The sequence below is a fragment of the Mercenaria mercenaria genome, chromosome 17, assembly GCF_021730395.1.
Source record: "Mercenaria mercenaria strain notata chromosome 17, MADL_Memer_1, whole genome shotgun sequence".
NCBI classification, from domain to species: domain Eukaryota; kingdom Metazoa; phylum Mollusca; class Bivalvia; order Venerida; family Veneridae; genus Mercenaria; species Mercenaria mercenaria.
This window is the reverse complement of record NC_069377.1, coordinates 3,130,977-3,136,889: the sequence shown is the minus strand read 5'-3', so window position 1 is coordinate 3,136,889 and position 5,913 is coordinate 3,130,977.

Below are 5,913 nucleotides of genomic sequence, written 5' to 3'. Positions count from 1 at the left end.
CACCTTCATGTATTATCAGAGAGAATGAAAGAATGAAATATACATGTACATATCATGTTGTAAATGTTTAATTCATACCTCTGTGCGATTCATGAATCAAAGTATTCATGTATGCTTAAATATGTAACTCGGCTGATCTTGGTCTGCACTGGCCGCAAAGGCAGAATCACTTGCCACCAGTAGGCTAAGGACTAATAGTTATTTTCAGTTACTTTATCATTTTTCAGTGTCTTATTTACGTTCTATGCCTAGTCTGAAGGAAACGAGCCTGTTGCAAACATCCACCAATCTGTGGGCAAGTAACATTAATTCAATAACTGTGCAAGTAGTAAAGGAAAAGCTATTTTATTAAAATGAATAATTGCGAGTTGTTTTTCAAGTAAAATCTATAAGAAGATTCTTTGAAACCACAAACTGCAACCAAGCAAAATAATAACAGTGTCGGCTTCGTGAAAAGTGCAACACCTGTCACGTCCGTAACCAGCCTCTGTTTAAGCAGAATTCTATGACGCAGATCTTGCATGGACTCATTTAATCTCAAAGAAACTGAAGACAAAACAAAACAAAAACATTACAGCGTGGGTTAGATTCGTCTGATATTGACAGTAACAGACGTTGGAAGTTGTTTTTGGCCATACGTATATAGCTATTGTACATTGTAAATGCCACGTGATCAAAGTTCACATTTTATGTGAGAATGAGTGTTAAAAAGTGTATAAAGTAGTACTGATAAACCCAGATCCCAATAATGTTTGTACTCAATCCTTACAACGTATATCATACCGTTTCTGGTATGTTGGAGAACACTCTTAGAGAAAAGTGATTTGAAATAGAGCAAATTAGACTTCGTACCTTTAGAAGTATATCAACATGCAAACGTTTTAACTGACTTGAATATGTATAATTATGTTTTTAATACTGTATTAGTACTTATCTTCTTCAGACGTTCTATTTATTTCAGACCATAGATTTTGGAAGCACTCGGCAAAAAATACAGTCATGGCATTTCAAGGATAGTCATTCAAACATTAGACTGCTCGTAATTATCATTTACATAAACAATCATAAAGATTACTAAAAGTGATAATCATCTTAAATAATGTCTATAATTATGAGATTCTAATGTGTAGCTAGTAAACAGTATTTACGTCACTTTTCCATATTTTTGGCAGAATTTTTCAGATAATTATGTCTTATGCGTATTCAAGAATAATTAAGTAGAACTTATTACACAATATAACGAACGTCCGTGAGTTTTCGTGAAACACCTTTTTAGATAGAATTTGTACTGTTAAACCCTTACCCTTCTAAATTTCTATTATGACCTTGTCCATCTTTCAATTAGGACGGAACCATTAACTGTTTAAAGTATTGCTTACCAAAAAGATACTGACTGAATAGCAAACAGAGCAGATCTTGATCAGACTGCACGGATATGCAGGCTGATCATGATCTGCACTGGTCGCAAAGGCAGAATCAATCATGTCCAACATGATAAGGGTTAAACAGACAAAAGAACACAAGCAGTAACTACGAAACTATTACTGTCGCATTCATTTTCGTAGAAACTGTTGTTTCTCAAATCTCGAAACGTAAATATTCATTTATTTACTTATTTCATTGGTTTACTTAATGTACACATGACCTTTCTATTGTGCATTGTTGGTCAGTCCATTTAACATAAACGTTTTCAAAGCGAAAGTAACGCAAGTTCATGTTGCAGGATGAAATCCCATTGACTGGAGCAAAAGACGTACGTTTGAGTTGTTAAGGTAGTTCTGCACGTTTGGATCGAAATTATTTCTACAATGTAGAATTTGATTAAACACTGATTTTTCAAAACTTCAGAATATACCTAGAAAATTAAGCAAATATAAAAGATAGGGTCGTGTGCTTGATTTTTTGCTAGACTGATTTGAAAAATAGGGACCTCACGCAATATTTCATAATGAGAGTCTGTGGGAAAATCATAACTTTCTTAACATTTTCGCGAATAGAAATTTTGCTACAATGTAGATTTTAATGAAACTTCTCACAGTTGTAAATAAAGACATGGCCTATAATTTGGTGAAATAAAATATATAGGTCCGTGTGCTTATTTTTGAGACATTTGACCATGATTAAAGTAAACCGGACATTTCACGCTAATTTTAGGACGTTATTTTGAATGATTTAACATGTGATATGTTTTAATATCATATTTTGACTTTACAATATAGCAACAGTACCATTGTAATAAACTTACTCACAGGTTGCAATTAATTCATAAAATGATTTTCTGTTCCGTACGCCGAATCCAGTCTTTATTTTACGTTTTCCGGAAAAATGGCGTCACGCCATCACTTCCGGTTTATCAGACGTGCAGAACTACCTTAAACTCTCATTCATTTCTTGCAGGAGAAAACAAAGGACTGGTGTATATCTTTAATACTAAGTGTTGATTTATATTCGGCTCGAAGTTAACATGTTATTTAAACGCAATTTTATAAATATAGTAAAGACTATCAATATTTCTACCTGCTTCAGTTGGACAAAGGCATAGCTTCAAGAAGTCGTTGACTTAAATAGCTTCCTCTTTGTTTCTCCATGCTTTTATTATGATTGCCTTTTTTATGTCCACTGCTTCAAATGAATCTTCCAGAGAGTTTCATTTTTTAAATATAAATATATGACATTATATTTCAATGGTTTTGGTTACAAGCGCTTTGTTTTTGAAAAATGTGCAGTAATCACCCTTTCCTAATGCATTTAGACAAATTGGTATTAATGTATGCGCCGAAATAAAAAAGAAACCAGCACTTAACAGTCTGAAAAAAAACATATATATTGTGCAAATAAATTGGTGAACTATCCCAATGGTTAATTCCGATATTAAATATGATGTAAAAGTGAAAAAGTAAACAATTACCATATTTTCATATTCGAGATTTCCTTTTGTGTAGGAAGACAGGTCGACATCTGGTAATTTTCGCGATATTTATCGACCTAAAACATTTAAAAATCAAATATTTATTTCTGTGTTACGTACAAAATTTAATGGCGGAAACAGTTTTCCTTTCGAAATAAATTTAATATTCTTATCACTTTCAAACGTAATAGAAGATAATTATGTATCTATTTTTCCACTTTATCAAAATATTCATGTAAGTGAGGGTAATATCAGATTGTGATTCCTCGAAAAGAAAAGAGATTACCTTGGCTATCGAATAGATCTATTTTTCGGATTGACAAAATGCGTGAAATTAATATAAAAGTATACAAAGTTTGTCTTGACATATAATTTGGGATATACCTTAATTTTAAATGCGTATTTATTTGTGCAAAGGACCCCAGGTGTATAGATAACTTTATTACCTATTAAAGTCTGAGAATGAGATTCAGTGGCAAGCGTAAGTGAAAAGATATTAATATATTTTCTATAGTGAATAGCGTCTAATATAAAACTTTTAAATGGCATCGAAGGTTGGGAACCGTTTTTTTTTTATCAAAGTTATTAGTTTTCTAGAATTTCATATTATGTTTCAGTATGTTTACACGGAGACAGATGCCTCAACGTTCGAAGAAAGCAATTTATAAAATCATATACTTGGACGGTACGATGACAAGTTTAAGAAAACAGTATGGTTTTATTTGGTGCAAGCCATTTATCTCTCTATCTCTCTCCGTGAGGGGGCCGTGACATTTTACAATGATAGGGAAACTGGTATGTGCAACACCCCTCACGGCCACTACCTTTGGCTTCTGTGGAATTCTATTATCGAATGTCTGATATGTGCAACACCTCTCACGGCCACTACCTTTGGCTTCTGTGGAATTCTATTATCGAATGTCTGATATGTGCAACACCCCTCACGGCCACTACCTTTGGCTTCTGTGGAATTCTATTATCGAATGTCTGATATGTGCAACACCCCTCACGGCCACTACCTTTGGCTTCTGTGGAATTCTATTATCGAATGTCTGATATGTGCAACACCCCTCACGGCCACTACCTTTGGCTTCTGTGGAATTCTATTATCGAATGTCTGATATGTGCAACACCCCTCACGGCCACTACCTTTGGCTTCTGTGGAATTCTATTATCGAATGTCTGATATGTGCAACACCCCTCACGGCCACTACCTTTGGCTTCTGTGGAATTCTATTATCGAATGTCTGATATGTGCAACACCCCTCACGGCCACTACCTTTGGCTTCTGTGGAATTCTATTATCGAATGTCTGATATGTGCAACACCCCTCACGGCCACTACCTTTGGCTTCTGTGGAATTCTATTATCGAATGTCTGATATGTGCAACACCCCTCACGGCCACTACCTTTGGCTTCTGTGGAATTCTATTATCGAATGTCTGATATGTGCAACACCCCTCACGGCCACTACCTTTGGCTTCGTGGAATTCTATTATCGAATGTCTGATATGTGCAACACCCCTCACGGCCACTACCTTTGGCTTCAGTGGAATTCTATTATCGAATGTCTGATATGTGCAACACCCCTCACGGCCACTACCTTTGGCTTCTGTGGAATTCTATTATCGAATGTCTGATATGTGCAACACCCCTCACGGCCACTACCTTTGGCTTCTGTGGAATTCTATTATCGAATGTTCTCAAAGACCCCATAAAAGATATACCAACACGGCTTAATAAAACATAAATTTCTATGAAGATGTAAAAGTTTAATCTAGATTGTATGAGTTTTCACTCCAGTCAAAATGAAAAACGCTTTTATTCTATTTCTTCTCGGATCGTTGTATCGGCATCGGCCACCATATAAACGCTTTGTAATCTGATACAGAACTTTTTGAAGTAAAAGGTAAATAGTTACATAAAACAATATTATGTTTTTCATAAACATTGTTGCAAAATAAACTTAAAAACAATTTATACTTTTACCAATATACGCCTAGAAGTGGTAAGCAAATGCCACTGTATTAATTTTTAGTTTTGCACTTGCAAGGTCGAAGGCGCGTAGCTAGACTTTTTATTCTCATAATATGTGCATTTTAGTTAAAATGCGGTAATATTAGGTAAGTTGAAAGTGTATGTCAATATTCGGTGATTATTCAGCCGTCTACAAGAAACAACATGTATGACTATCCAATACTCGGCAAATCTGGCCATTTGCGTAAAACTCGACGTATGAATATCCGATATTTATTCATTTACCTGGACGTATACAAGAAATATGATTTACATGTACGTAAAGTCTACGTTCTTAATGCCATAGTCAAATTTGCAGTACGAATTTCATTCGTAGGACAGTCTTGATCTTCAGTGATACCAGCAAGCAGTCACAATATGAACTGTTCCTGAGTACTCTGTGACATGTAGCAGACTGATTCCACGACCGGTTGGATTTATCACACGATTACCCAAGACTTCCAACGGTTGTCTAGAACCAGTCGCATGATTAGTTACATCTTTTCCTGAGCGGATACGACCGGTCGTGCTAAGAGTCGAGCGACTCGCCAGACAGGGTCATATTAACAAAACACGGGCGTGGCCGTTGAAGACATACGTAGGAGCAGCAAGGATCCGTTTAGTCGCAAACAAATATTTGAACATTTTCTGAAACCTTCCCATGCACTTATCCAGTATTAACAATCTGACTAAAGTACTTGATCTTCCAAACGAAGATCTGAGAACGACCCATTCACATTCGTCTTCTGTATATTTTGGATTTCCAGTATTGCTATTTTTATTTTATCCAATCAGACGACTTGTTCGAATGTCAAAGAGTAAGAAAAATGTGCAGTCATTCCAGGGCTCGAACCCGGGACCCCTCGCTTACAAAGCAAGTGGCCTACCGACTGAGCTAACCGGCTATCTGATACAATATGACATAAAAATTGTAAATATCAAAAGTCAAGGCTACAGGTAGATTTGCAGGATGTTGTAAGTTAGGCTCT